Here is a 15,937-nt window from a genome sequence, read left to right on the forward strand (position 1 = left end):
ATATCTAAATATGCACATTTTAGGAATAGATTTAAGATTATAAATTGATAAGGTTTGGTATTAGAGTTGGTTAAGAGTTGAAAGTGCTGCCCCCTTAATGAGTGGCCCTGGGACAGAGGGAGAGAATGTAGTGGGGACATTCTTTCCTCTTTGGGCAGAATCTTCGTAGGGCAGAACAGGCATGTGATGAGGCTATGCTTGAGGTGGGGTTCAGTAGAGGTTCCTTCTACCAGGACATGGCATGACTTCAAAGCCAATGGATTGAGTCTGTCAATCTGTCAGTTGAGACAGGATATGTCTTTACATTACATTCTAGATTGGAGGGGGGAGGGGTGATCTGAAACACGATCAACCCACATGCCAGAGTGCATGTTCAAAACCCGATTTGAACCTTATCAGCAGGCTAACATGATTTTCCCAAATTTTATAGAGCCTTCTAATGCATCCCCTACCATGACTGTCAGGTACAAAAGAGGGCAGAGTAACACAAGACTGTATCACCAAATGAAATCTAATGCCTCTCTTGGACTCACAGTTGTCCCCAGGCATCTTCTCCCAAGGGAATTAAAATGAAGACTGAGCAGGATCATAGGGGAGTAACAGATGGTTATGAGTATCAGAGTAAAATGCCACTCGTGAGAGAATAGCAGTGTGCAGCTAGAATGCAAAAGACTTGGGCCACGGGACGCCCATCTCCACATCAGAGTCTAGAAGGAAGAGATGACTGGGGAGCCTCATCTATTATCATGGGCCGCCATTGTAAGTTTGGCAAGATAATCTGTGCTCTCATATTTTGATAACCTAAAATTCTTCCCTCTCACTGAAAACTGCTTCTTTTGGCCCTGCTCGAAAGGAAGACTGCTAGAGAGGGGGAGAGAGAAAGACAGGAGGAGAGAGGGAGAGAGACAGAGACAGAGACAGAGACAGAGAGACACACAGAGAGAGCAAGAATGAGAGCAAGAGAGTGAGCAAAGGGAGAAGAGAGAAGGAACAGAGAAGTAGAAAGGATTAGAGAATGATTTCTTCTTTTCTGGTGGAAGTATCGGTTTTTCCTGACACAAAGGAGGGTGTTTTGTCATTGTTTTCTTTATAACATTGATGAATTTCTTGTTGAGTGGGTATTGGGTTTTAGTTAAACATGACAGGAGCTGAGATTTATAGGCGGTCGCCTCAGAGGCTGTTTGAAAGGCTCCATAATGCCTCAAGGCGCAGATGTGTTTTCAGCACTCACTTCTGGTAAATAACCAACAATTTCATACACTCCACCCCTTCGCCCTGATTAGAGCACTCTCCTTGAAAAATGAAGTATACTCCATGAAACACAAAGCAAAGGCAGGAAAAAGGGGAGGAGATAGGTTTGTTTTGTCTTGTTATTTCAACTTAGGCATTCTCAGAAAGAAGTGAGGTATTCATCTTGTCCTTGTGTTTTTTTATTATACAAGAAAGGCAATATTCCGGACAATAAATTGCATTCTAAATACCATTATGTTTCTCCTTATACTCTGATAGGTCTGAGTCTACCAGTGTGTGCTAATATATATATTTTGTAAATAAATGTTTCTTGGTGGAAGCCAAAAACTGAAGGGAAGGCACTAGACACAAATGCCCCACTATGAACAGACACATGTCATTAGATGGTTTCTTCTCTCCCTTGCTCTCCTTCACTCACTCTCTCATGAATGGTCTGATCAGTTACAGGGTTTTTTCTTTAAAGTCAAAAGCCACTGAAAGCTTTTATCTTGTTATTATAAATCTTCATTTAATGACTGTACCATAATTTACTTAACCCTCGGATTTCAGATTGCCTGTTTTCAATTTTTCACAATTTTGGATAGCACAGAAATGAGCATTTTGTGCACAATACTTCTTTTCTGCAATTAGTACTATTCCCTTAGTCGAGATTCCAGTAAGTGAGCTGACTTGGTATTGAACATTTTAAGGACATTTGGTACATATTGGCAAATGGCTTTTCAAAAAGGATGGGATCAACTTACACTACTGTAACACCTTCTTTGTCATACCCTCAGCAGCAGGGAATATTTTCAGGTTTTCAAAATATTTTGCTAGTTATTTTTTAATGCCTAAAATCTACTGGTGAGGCTGGGCAAACCCATTATTATCAATATATCCCAAATAGTTTACCTTCTATGTCTTAGTGAAATCTTAGTATTTCTGTTCAATTCTAAATTTTTTATATTAGAGATATTGTCACAATACATTCAAATATTTATTTCCCAGATTCCCTTTGCCTTTAGGTTTTGATTATTTTATTTTTTTAAAAGATTTTACTTATTCATTTGACACACAGAGAGAGACAGAGAGAATGCACAGGCAGGGGGAGCAGCAGAGGGAGAGGGAGAAGCAGGCTCTCCACTGAGCAGGGACCCCAATGCGGGGCTCGATCCCAGGACCTGAGATCATGACCGGAGCCGAAGGCAGACGCTTAACTGACTGAGCCACCCAGGCGACCCCATGTTTTGATTATTTTAAAGGTTTTCTTCATTTGCAGCTGTATTAAGATTAAACAGAAGTATAAAGCTTGGGAGCATATTTTAAAAATGTATTAGAAGCTTTTGCCTTCAATAAAAGGTAGGTAAAAAGGGTTAAACCATTGCCTGAATAAGTGGCAGAGGAAGACAAATGAATGGCCTCTCTATTTGGATAAAGAAATGAAACTCAGCAAAACAGTATCTTCACACCCTAACTACAATCTTCAGATCTTGCTTGCAATATGTCTTTGGGTTCCATGCGTTGTTAATCAACTGGTCGGGATCGAATACTGCCTCTAGTTTCTATGGTGCTAGAGAATGCTATTATTATACCTTGGACTCTTCGGCGGGAAATGAGAAAAAAAAAAAAAAAAGTTGTGTTTGGCCCACATGGCACTGATTGGGAGAGAGAGAGCAAAAGAACCACTTCACTGCCTCCCAGAGCGTTATTTCTTCCCTTTACCTGAGCTTGTCACGAGGCATCTCATCACTAGCAGCCACCCAGCCCAGCTGGCCTGGGAAAGGCAGGTAGGTGGTGAACCGTTTAAGTGGGAGCACATTTCCACCCTGTGCTCACTCAGACGCCAGCATATTTATCTTGTCTAGGAACCCGACTGTAGCAGAAACAATGCCCAGAGTTCACAAGAGCAATCTCCCACAAACATCAGGGAGATGTGTCAGAATGAACTGTTTCTTTATCTCTATAAAAGGGTATCTACCATTTAAATAGTAAACCGATAAATAGTTTCTTGGATGGGCTACATTCACATAAAGGTGTCCCGAAGTGAGGGGCAGAAGTCTAACCGTGTGGGCCTTGTGAAATCATTCACTCATACAAACAAATATCGGTCAAATGCCTATGGTGGGCCATGTGCTGTACTTGGCTCTAACCATATAAGGATGAAGAAACCTCTGGTCTTGACCTCTCTTTGTTCATCAGTGCTAATGACATACAGGGATAACCACATATATATTTTTTTAATGTTCTTTTTTTCCAAATGCCCAAGATTCTTCTCTTTACATTAGGGGCAATTACTTAGTAGAAAAATAATCAGAAATTCATGAAAACCCTTTGGAAGCATCTTACAAAATTGAATTTTCAGCATATATACCTGGAAAGAAATGTCTGGTGTTATGCCAAATTTGCACTTATTTCATCAGTGCCCACCAAAGCCACTTTACCTTCTCAGTAGATTACCTTCCACTCCTGCTCTCTGCATCTCTAGGCTCAAACCACTGAGGGATGCATCTATGACAAAGATGGTCTGACTTAGTCTGAGACAGGAAAGACCCTGGACAGTGGGTAGATACATATTCAGTGTATTCTGGACATTCCAGCTTGATTGACAATTGGCTTTCACAGTGCTGCATGACAAGAGGATTTTGTTGATCAGGTTTCCCACAGGCCTCATTTATTTTCTATTCTACAACAGTATGCTAAATAGATTAAACTCTTGGTTGAGAGGTTGAAGAAGTCTAGAAAATTCCATATTAGTCATAGAAAAAAAATGACTTGATTATTTAGATACCTCGCTCAGCACAATGGTGAGGTGGTGATTTATTACCAGTCTATATTAATTCCTAAGCACCACTATTATTTAGCTCAATACTCAAGAGCAAGGGCTTTGGAATATGGCAGATATTGGTTCACCTTTTGACATCTACTGGGGACTAGTTTTGTAACCTTTGAGAAGCTGCTTGGCCTCTCCCAATCTCGATTTGTCCTGTATAAAAATAGAAATGATAAAGCTTATTTATAGAGGTATTATGAAGATTAAGCAAGAAATTGTTTTTTAAGTACTTAATGAAAATGCCTGATTCAACAATCAGTTGTTTGTTTTTTGTAATGATTTTTAAGTGTAATAAGTAGTGGTGGCCTGAGCTTTAAAAGGGACGGGGGCACTTGTGGCTTTCTGGTTGTCCCGGAGCCTACAACAAACGCTACCTATTTGGAAAATCCAAGGTCTTCCACAGTCAGCAGAAAGTGTAAAGGAAGCCAGAGAACAAATGTTCTAGCCCCAAGAAGAGGTGAACTAGGGAACTAGGGAACCTCAAACTCCTAGCTGAATGTTGGTCTCCTCTCTGGCTTGAGTTCTGCTACGTTTCCTTTCTGTGCTCTCATCTTGCTAACTTGCTAACAGATCCCAAACTCTGATTGACTCCTGGCCTCAAGCCCACCCAAGGCCTATCCCAGCAACTGTCTCCTACTCCTGGATGCAGCCTTCTGCAGCTTGGGCATGACCTACATTCTGAGCATGACTCAATGTGAAGTATGTCAATTTTTACTTCCTTCCTTCTTGTAGGTAAGCGCCTTCTTCCTGATACTGTTATTTAATGAGAGGAGGACATGATGGAGAAATCACAGGAATTTTGCTTCCAGGGTTTAACCTAGACTTTACCTTTCAGCTTGGCCCTAGACAATGTGTCCAACACGAGGCAAGCCTGAGGCCACATGAAAAGTTATCCCTAAGAGATTTCTCCAGTTTAAAAAAAAATACAGTTTTGAGCATTTGTGATATATGGTCAATTGCTGCTCTCTTGGGATGCCTTTTAATTTGCTCTTGTCAAACAATTACCTTCAAGTAGTTCAGCTTGGAGTGAAGTATGAAGACTTTAAAGAGGGTTTTGCATCATTCATACTGTCTCAGTGTTATTAATGTCAGGAAATGAGGCCTGTATCTGTCTGTATCACTCAGAGCTCTCAACTCCCAGCAATGGATTCCCAACACTGTCCATTTTAAGCGTCAGAGGACTTCTGAATATTGAGTAATTCAGAGAATTTCTGGGAAGGCTCTAGAATCAGGCTTATGACAAAAGGGGCTGGGAAACAGTGAGACTCATAGTTGATATCACACCACAGAACCAGAGCAGGGAAGGCACTGATGTCATCTCTGCTGACCAGTGGATGTCCTTCCCAAGGGGCCTGGGAGTCTAGTGCTCACCTCATCAGGTGAGTTGGTCCCAGATGAATGGATGCTGCTGTTTTAGATATTATGGTTTTTCCCCTTTTTTCTACTAAACAGTTCATTTTGAGATAATCCTAGATTCACATGCACTTGTTAGGAACAGCACAGAGAGATCCTACGCACTCTCCATCCAGATTTCCGTGATGGGAATATCTTCATGATTATAGTACATACAAGTTCATAACAAGGAAACTGACTTTGATGTAATCTACTGATGTGATTTAGATTTCACAAGTTTTACAGGTACTCATTGGTTTATGTGAGTGTGTGTGTGTGTGTCTGTGTATTTTGTTCTATGTAATTTTATTGCATATTTTCATAGATCACCACTACAGCCAAGATTAGATCAGTTCATCATTACCAGGATCTCTTTTGCGGCCCTTTTGTAAACCACACCCACCTCCATTCCGAAACCCCTGAGAACCACTAATCTATTCATTTCTATAATTTTGTCATTTCGAGAATATTATGCAAATTAAATTTTACAGTGTGCAACCTTTTAGGATTGGCTTTTTCCCTCAACATCATTTCCTTAGGGTCCATCCAAATTGACATGTATTGATGGTTTGTACTTTTTTATTGCTGAGTAATAACATGGATGGACTACAGATTTTAATCATTTGCCTATTAAACAGTATTTGTTTTTTTTTAAGATTTTATTTATTTATTTGAGAGAGAGAGAATGAGAGATAGAGAGCATGAGAGGGAAGAGGGTCAGAGGGAGAAGCTGACTCTCTGCTGAGCAGGGAGCCCGATGTGGGACTCTATCCCGGGACTCCAGGATCATGACCTGACCCGAAGGCAGTTGCTTAACCAACTGAGCCACCCAGGCGCCCCTTGAACAGTATTTGAATTGTTCCCAGTTTGGGGCTATTGTGAATCAAGCAGTTGTGAACATTCAGGTTATTTTTTTTTTTGTACAGACACAAGTTTTTGTTTTTGTCTTTGTTTTTGTTTTTTAGGGTCAAAGTCATAGAGTGCAATTGCTGAGTTATATGACAATCACATGTTTAGTTGGCAAGAAATTGCTAACCAGTTTTTCAGAGTGGTTGTACCATTTTACATTCCCACCAGCAATGTATGTGTGATCTACTTACTCTGCATCTTTGCCAGCATTTGGTATTCTACTAGTTTTTATTTTAGTGATTCTGTTAGGTGTATAGTGATATTTCATACTTTAATTTTTATTTCTCTCATAAGTCAAGATATTACATATTTTTGCATTTTCTAATCGGCATATCTTCTTCAATAAAGTGCCTCTCTCTTTTTTTTTGTTTGCCTACTTTAATCCTTTGGCTTCCTACTTTTCAGTTCTGAGATTTCTTTATATATTCTAAATTCTAAAGTTTTGTTGAATATACAGTTTGCAAATATATTCTCTTAGTCTGTAGTTTTTCTTTTCATCCTTCTAACTTAATCTTTTACAATTTTTTTTTTTTAATTTTGGTGAGGTTCAAATTTTTCCTGTCATGGCTCATGTTTTTTGGTATCAAGTCTAAGAAACTCACTGTGAAGATTTTCTATGTTTTTTCTAAAAAGTTCATCATCTCACATTTTATTACAGTGACTTTTGATAGGATGGTAGATTATTCATTAGTTTTTCATTGTAACTTCCTCAAAACTTTAGTATTTTTTCTTATCTATCTGATTCCCTTTAACACCATATACCGATAACTATATTAATAGTGTTTTTGAGACATAATTCTCATATTTGCAGATTTCTTAGAATCTCACTTCCATGCTTCTCTCTCCCTCCTTCCCTTTCTGTCTTCAGCACTTACTGAGTGAAAATCCTCTGCTGACCACTGTACTGAACACACGTTATGTTGAGTATTGATTTAATATTCACAACCATCCCATGGAGAAGGAACTATTTTAATTATTTTATTTATTTATTTTTTTTTAGAGAAAAAGAATCGGAGACCTAGAGAGTTTAAAGGACTTGCTTTGGACGTAAACTAACAAGTGGTGAAGGCAGGGTATAAATTCATAGGGCCAGACTTCAGAGCCCCCCTACCTGGTACTGAATTGGGATGCATAACTCTCTATAATAACATAAATTATACACATCAGTGGTATTTGTATATAAAGTATTACTAAAGCAAATGTGAACAGAAAAGGCTGATTATAACATATTATGACCCTCGTGGTTTCTCAGATCACTTTTTCTTCCTGTTTACTAAGGTTAATTACAGTCCTTTCTTGTGAGGTGCTGCACTAGACTTTCTAAGGCAAACGTGTCTACGCTACTCCCACATTTCCTGGATGAGGACAGTGTTAATGTGATATATCCTCAGAGCCCTGCAACACAGGTTAAAGCTGAAGTGCTAGGAAGCATGAAAAATATCAGAGTGACAATATACTGTGTCAGTGCTTGCCGTGATGGGATCAATCCGGATCATTGAACTACTACTATATGGATGATGTATGGTATCAGCCCAGGAGCCGTGCGGCTCTGCTGGCCAGAAGACCCTCCTGCTTCCCCAGACATCTCAGTCCACACACCCGTGGGAACAATCCCAGGTTGCTCCTGTGCCTTGGGGCTGAGGGTGGGGCCCCAATGTCCAAGCTGATGCTACAGGACAGCTTCCTGAAAATCACAAAGATGTTGGCATGGTTTTTTTCTGAGTCCTCCTGGGTTGCCTTGTAGAAACATTCTAAAGTTAACATTCAGGGAAACTATAGTTACTTTAACAGAGCAGTCGTGACCTTCTTTTGTAGAGAGGAATCCACATGCATCAAACTAGATCTTTCACAATATAATATTTGTTTTTGAAGTCAGAGGATGATATCTTAAAGTTTCTCCCTCTGCCTTTCGTATCTTAAAACTGGCCAAAACTACAACCCCGAATTTTCCTGCAAACTTAAAATATAATCTGCAGTTCCATTCTAATCTTCCCATTCAAATAAAATAAGAGAGAGAGAGAAAGTAAAAGACTGAAAAAATTTTAAAGAGAAACACTGACCAAGCAACCCAACACCAAATTCAAACAAACAAATTTATACAGATTGGTTCTGCTGACTGAATTAAGACATGCATTCTCCATATTTCATGAGTACAGCAGAGTTTGAAATGGATGAGAGTTCGCTTAGTACCAAATTGGCCTTCAGTTCTGGTGGGCTTCTCTTTTCCTGAGCCCCTCCCGTGCATCCCTTAGCATTAGCGCTTCACTCTTGTGAGGGGTATTACGTCTTTGAGACATTGCTATAGACAAGAAGACATAAATGAGAGTTAATAACCATCAAATGTGCCTATTTCCTTTTCCTATAAATTAGAGCCTGCTTTCCTTCTGAATTTTGCAAGAAGGAAAACAGACTCCTGCTTCTGCGAGGAAGTAATGCTAAATCTCCCTCAAGATTCACTTGGGCTTCTTACAGCTGTATGTTAGTACCTTTTTATATGCAATTTTACTTCATTTAGTCTTTAAGGTTGTGCCTGAGGTTAGTTTAAAAGGTTAGTTAAATGTTAATGGATGTTAATGCTGCAATTAAATTGTTAAATCAATTGAAAACTGTGGCTCAAACTCTATCTGTGTTAGTGCCGGCCTGAGCTGCATTGGCGTATAAATTAAAAGCTGTAAATCTAGTGAAGTCTAATTAGAGACCAAATTTCTCATTTATCTTATTTTCACAGGACTGTAAGCACTGATAGATAATCAACGAAGGGCTAAAACTTTTTAACATTAAAAAACTATTTTATCTATTTCAGGATTCAGGTGACTGATTATAATTCAGATCCAATTACTGTAAAAGGTCATATGTGAAATGAAGTTCTTTCAGACATTCTTTAAGTTTTATTTTACAAGTTTGCATACAACACGGCATCATCCCCATCCCCAAAAGCAAATATAAATACGTTATTCAAGACCGACTTTAATGGCATTTTAGAGTAACCTTGGCGCTTAACAGTGTTTTTAAGAGACAACTTGCCCTGACCAAAAAAAATAAAGATGGATTTGGGCGCTTCGCAGGGGATTGAGCAGAGAGCAAAATTAAGCCTTCATGGATGTCTAAGGTGAGCATTTTTCACTGTTGCTTCAAATTGGCTGTTGCCATCTTGCTTCGCTATGTTGAAGAGTTGTGTATAAGGAATTCAAATGAAAGGATTCATCAAGTGTAATCCTACTCAGTTTGCTCTGGTGAAACTGCCCTGCTGAAATTCCTCTGTGTGTGACTCAGCCCTGGTGCCACTATATTTGATCATACTTAAAAAAAAAAATTCCTTTTCACTACTAAGTTACAGCACTTAATAATGAAATCTAACCATAGCTTTTGACATACAATGTTGATGGGAAGACATGTTAATATTGCACCTACATTGTAAGATCAAAAACTGTTTCTCCAAAAAGTAGGAACACTCAGGTTTTGGTTTGCAAACTGTTCCTTTGGTGATGTTATTATTATTATTTAAAGATTTTCTTTATTAATTTGAGAGAGAGAGAAAACGTGCAGGGGAAGAGGGAGAAGAAGAGGGAGAAGCAGACTCCCCGCTGAGCAGGGAGCCCCCAGATGGGGCTCCATCCCAGGACCCTGAGATCATAACCTGAGCTGAAGTCAGATGCTTAACCGACTGAGTCACCCAGGCGCCCTGATGGTACTATTATTCTTACTTTAAAAATCTTATGGAAAACGGTATTTCCTTAAATGCAATTTATGTAATAAAAAATTTTGCTCAGAAAACATACTCTTTTAGGAGAACCAGTTATAAATGTGTATTCAACTAGAAGGCCTCCTCTCTTTAATGAAGACATACACCATGCCCTTCCTCAGATTCTGAGTCAGGTTTCGGCATTGATTAAACCACAGAAGAACATCAGAGGATGAATTGCTGAGCAGATTGAGTGTTCTGAACTTTATGCTTTCTTAATTTTGTCATGAATTCCGAGCTCCTAAAATTCTTGATCACAGACTCTGCAGGGAAAATGCCATGTTAGGTTGCTTGTCCCCTGAAGCAAATGAAAAAGATGTTATATATTTTTTCACCCTTAAAGAAGAACTGATTTTCTGACAGCAAGTGTGATTCTTACTTGCAGGCATTGCAAACTCAAGAAGGAACTCCCTGTAGCCAGCAGAGCCCAAATCAGTCTGTTTTTTTGTGAATTGCTGTGACTTTCAAGAGCAGTGGCCACAAGATCTTAACCAGGGGCTTTGCACTTAAATTGAAGTGCACATGGCTTTCCACTTATGTACTTGGTGGGGAACATGGAGCCCATCCCTCTGTCTTTGTTTATCCAGGTAGCAAAAGCAATATCAAAAGATGCCATTTTGCCTTATTTGGAGGGTATGAATGATCACTCTGCTTGTAGAAAGATGCTAGGTTATTCTTTTTTTTTTTAAAGATTTTATTTACTTATTTGTCAGAGAGAGAGAAAGAGAGAGGGAGAGAGAACATAAGCAAGGGGAGTGGTAGGCAGAGGAAGAAGCAGGCTCCCAGCTGAGCAGGGAGCCCCATGTGGGGCTTGATCCCAGGGCCCTGGTATCATGACCTGAACCAAAGGCAAGAGGCTCAACTGAGCCACCCAGGTGTCCCGATGCTAGTATTTTCTTGAAGCAGAAAAACTATGAGAATGGGATAGTAGATGGCCTTGAGCACCAATCTTTGGGGAACAGGATGTTTCATATTCAAGTGTTGACAGACAACTATCCACTGAACTAAGACACCTAAAGGCTCTTACTTGATCTCTGAGAATCATCCGCAGCTGAAGCCTAAAATCCTGCAGTTAAAAAAATACCTTTTTTGGGGTGCCTGGGTGGCTCAGTTGTTAAGTGTCTGCCTTCGGCTCAGGTCATGATCCCAGGGTCCTGGGATCGAGCCCCGCATTGGGCTCCCTCCTCGGCGGGAAGCCTGCTCTCCCTCTCCCACACCCCCTGCTTGTGTTCCTGCTCTCGCTGTCTCTGTCTCTGTCAAATAAATAAATAAAATCTTTAAAAAAATACCTTTTTTTTGAATTATGCATTTTTTCCCAGTGCTCATGCAATTACGTCTTCCGCGCCACTGTAAGACGCTGATGTGACAAAGTGAAGCTGCCTCATGCCTGGTTCGAGGGCTGGTGGAGGGCATGCGTGAGGGTGATTTTTTTGGATGCTGGGGAGGTGGGACCCAAGCCAGGATCTCTCCCCCAGTGGAGGGAAGCAGAACACAACAGTGCTCCAAAGTCTGAGCTCTGCAGGCAACAAGCAACTACGTTCAAACCCAGTTCTTTCACATGTGCATTCCAGAGTCTTCCACTCACTCTCAGCTGGTGTTTCCTTCTCTTTTTCTTGGCTCTTCTCCATCCATGTTCCTATCTGATTGCAGATGGTAACTGTTTGTATTTTTAGCTGTATTCTGACTTTTGATCCCAAGACACATTTATTCAGCAGTACATTGACATCTCTACTTAGATTAATTCTTGTGCTCATTCAATGTTGGGTGTCGGCAATATAAGATACCTGCTTTTTCAGCATTTATATTCTAGAGAGGGATGTAACAATGAACAACAACAACAACAAAAGAGAAATCTAACATAATTTTACAGAGGAATATATATTTTGGAAAATTCAAGGCAGAGCAGAAGCAGAAAGTGATGGAGCATGCTATTTTGCGTTGATGAGTCAGGAAGCAGAGAGCTGAATGAACTGTGGGAACAGGCCATTCATTATCTAACAGGTATGGTAAGTGGAACATGTTGAAGACAGCATTGGTGATTCTCTGCCTCCCTAGTTCTCTCTTCCTTCCAAATTTCCTTCTCTCCTTGTTTTTCCCATTTTAGTTAATGACACCACTAATTATATATCGATTCAAGCCTAGAAACCCAGGAATCTGTTTTGATTCTTTTTTACCCTTACTTCCCTCTGAATCCTATTCATTGGCATCTACACTTGACTGCAATCCCTGAGAAGTAAGCTAATATTAAATCATCTTATAGAGGATGAACTGATGCTCAGCAGAGTTCAGTGATTTGCCCAAGGATATACAAGCAGCCAACGGTGGACCCAAGGGTTGTTTGAAGTCAGATTTTCTGGCATCCATCTTTGCTTCCTGCCCCCGCCCCCACATCTGAAGGGGGCCTGTAAAAAGGACCAGTTTCCTATATTTGTCTTAGTACCAAAATTTTCCTCAGTTGCCAACTTTATCATGCCTCCCCTGACAATCTCTACTGCCTCCTGTAATTACTAAACCAGTTTGTACTCTGTCACCATTTATTTTATATTACTTTGCAAGTACTCCCTCATCATTTCATGTCTGTCCTATCTCATGGCTACGTAAGTCCCCAAAGGATAGAAGCCAAGTCTTCTTTTCCATGCATACACTTGGTGTTCAGTAAATGTGTGCTACCTTTAAGCATAGATCCCATCCTCTGTTCTCAGAAAAGTTGCAATCTAGCTGGTGCCATAAACAAGGACTCGCGATGAAATTAAATGATGGGAAATCAAAGTGAGCAACTGAATAATGTAAGATGGAATATTTCACAAACTGGGAAGCCAAAGAAATCGCTGGGAAGCTGAAGAATGGGATACATTTCAGTTGATGAGAAAAAAAGGGGAGAATGGAATAAATAAGTCTTAAAGATGACAATGACTATGTTATTTTCAGGCTGACATGATGACAGTTAAGGGTTCTTTTTATAGATGAATTCATGACCTAAATGTTTATCAAGTACTTACTCAATGTCATGTACCCTATGGATACATACAAGGGTGACCGAAATTAATAGGGTCTTCTTCTCATGTAGTTGGCAGGTTGGTGAGGGAAGACCAAGAAGTTACTGAGAAGTGCTGACACAGCAGGGAAAGTGCCGTGATGGGAGCTCATTCCAGAAGCATCTCAATTTTTCTTTTGGAGGAGGCCAGATCAAGATCAAGAGGGGCTTTTTGAGGGAAATGCCATTTGAGAGCTGGAGAATGATTAATGGAAAATTACATTTGGAAAATCCAGGTTAGACTGCACTGGGTGGTACCTTATATTAACTGCAAACACTGGGCCTTCATTTCTTGCCACTTGCAGCTGTACCATTGTATTCTTGTCATCCTCCCCCTACTCTTCGGTATTATCACTGTCACCTGTTCCACCTTCTCCCACGCTTCCCAAGATAGCAGCATTGCCTCAAGATGTGCCATTGCCCCTGTACTTCCTTACCAAACTCACCTAAACTCTTATTATTGACTACCATCCTTGTACCAATTCCCCAAATTACTTTCTGGTAGAGGGAAAAGGTGTTGGCCTAAGTGACCGTGCAATGGGTGGAGTCTGTAAAACTAAAATGAAAAGAAACTGCACATAAGTGTTGTACTTTATTTGAGACAATTCTTTCCCATGGCAGGATACAGGCTAACAATTCCGACATGACACACAAAAGATCTATGCACACAGTGATGGAGCTCTGTCAAAAGGGCATAGGAACCCACAGAAAGAGTTCCCAATGGCTTAAACTGGAACAATCCGAACAAGAAAAGAAATCAAGTCATATTGGGTTATAATTCAAAGTACAAAATAAATATCCATATGGCAATACTGATATAAATAAATGAGCAAATAAATAAAGAATTGTGGAAAACAGACAAATGTTTTGCGCTGAAGAATTTCAAATAATTTATAATGATACTTCACTCTCAAGGAGGGTAACATGCCTCCCCTCCTTACCTAAATGACTTCTTTTTAAAGAGTATGGAATGGAAAGTAGAGGAGGAGGAAAAATTAACTTTCTAATGGAGAAATCTGACAAACATGACCTCAGCCAGGTCATCAGAGTGAGTATCAACAGTGATGGTCATATTAATCTGTACCGTTGATATGATGTGAGGAGAATGGCAATGTGGTCTTCCTTTCAAAGACACATAACCATAGCCCAATCATGAGAAAAACACCAAACAAATCTTAATAGAGTGACATTCAAAATATCTGGCCAATGTTCATCAAAACTGTCAAGGTCATCCAAACAAGAAAAGTCTGAGACTCTGTAACAGCCAAGGGGCACCTAAGGAGCCATGATGTAGTATTCTGGTTGTGATCTCACAACAGAAAAAGAAGATTAAGTAGAAATTAAGGTAATTTAAATAAACGATGGACTTCAGTAACAATAAAGAACTAATATTAGCTCATTAATTCTAACAAATGTACCATAATTATGCAAAATGTTAATAATAGGAGAAATTGGGGGCATGATATACGGAAGCATTCTGCAGCATCTTCACGGTTTTTCTATAAACCTAAAAACATTCTTCTTTTTTATTTGTTTAAATATTTATTTATTTATTATTTATTTATTTATTTTAGAAAGAGAGTGCATGAGCGGAGGGGCAGAGGGAGAGGGAGAGAGAATCTCAAGCAAACTCCGTGCTGAGCATGGAGCCCAAAGAGCGGCTCAATCTCACAACCCTGAGATCACCACCTGAACCGAAACCAAGAGTCGGATACTTAACTGACTGGGCCACCAGGCACCCCAAACCTAAAAGCATTCTAAAAAAAAAATTATTTAAAAACTCTATTTTTGATCTCAGTTCCTATCCTGAGCACAAAACCATGTTTCTAAGTACCTACTGGACTGCTCCTGCACAATATTCTGTGGGAACCTCTGATCACGTTGTCCAAACGCAAACTCATCATTGTGAGCACCAAATCAGCTAGACTTTCTTTCTTTCTTCTTTTTTTAAGATTTTTATTTATTTATTTGAGAGAGAGAGCACAAGCGGGGGAAAGGGAGAAGCAGGCTCCCTGCCAAGCAAGGAGCCTGATGTGGGGCTTGATCCCAGGGTCCTGGGATTGCAACCTGAGCCAAGGGCAGATGCTTAACCAACTGAGCCACCCAGGCGTCCCCTCATCTAGACGTTCTATTGTGTTTATCTCTGGTCTAGGTACCACACCATTATTTTACAGGTTTGACAGTCTGGAAACTTGACAGTTGTCATTCATTCTTCTCTCTCTCTAATCCATGGACATCAGTTGCCAAATGTGTATTCTATGTCCACAGTGACTTTTGGATTTATCCCTTCCTTTTGATTATAATTGTCGCATTGTTATTTAGATACTCATAGGGTTTTTTTGAGTCATTTCCACACGCTTCCCAAATGCCTTTTCTCTTCTCCAAAAATATCTTATTGTCTGAGTCACGTTACTAAAGCATAATTCCTACCAAGTAGCTACCCATCGCATGATATCCTCAGTTAAAACTTCTTATCGTGGACCTCTGTGAAACATCCTCAACCTTACTTCTCCATCTCTGTTCCATGTTCCTCTACAGGAGGCATCTCAGCCTTGCTCTTCCAAATCATACCAGGTGTTTCCCTCAAAGATCCAGGCCGTTTGGTAAAGTGGCTAAAATCATGAGTGCCAGTTCAAGGAAGACCTGGGTTTAAATTCTGGCTTTGCATTTTACTATTTTGCAAAATTAGACAACCGAATTCCTCTCTAAATATCTAATTGCCCACCTGAAAAATGGAGATTTGGTGAAATTGGGAATTCTATGAAGTAAGACACTTGGCATACATTCCTGGAACACACTG

This window comes from Callorhinus ursinus, unplaced genomic scaffold, assembly GCF_003265705.2.
Source record: "Callorhinus ursinus isolate GAN/ISIS: 27379988/994484 unplaced genomic scaffold, GSC_fseal_2.0 scaffold47, whole genome shotgun sequence".
NCBI lineage: Eukaryota > Metazoa > Chordata > Mammalia > Carnivora > Otariidae > Callorhinus > Callorhinus ursinus.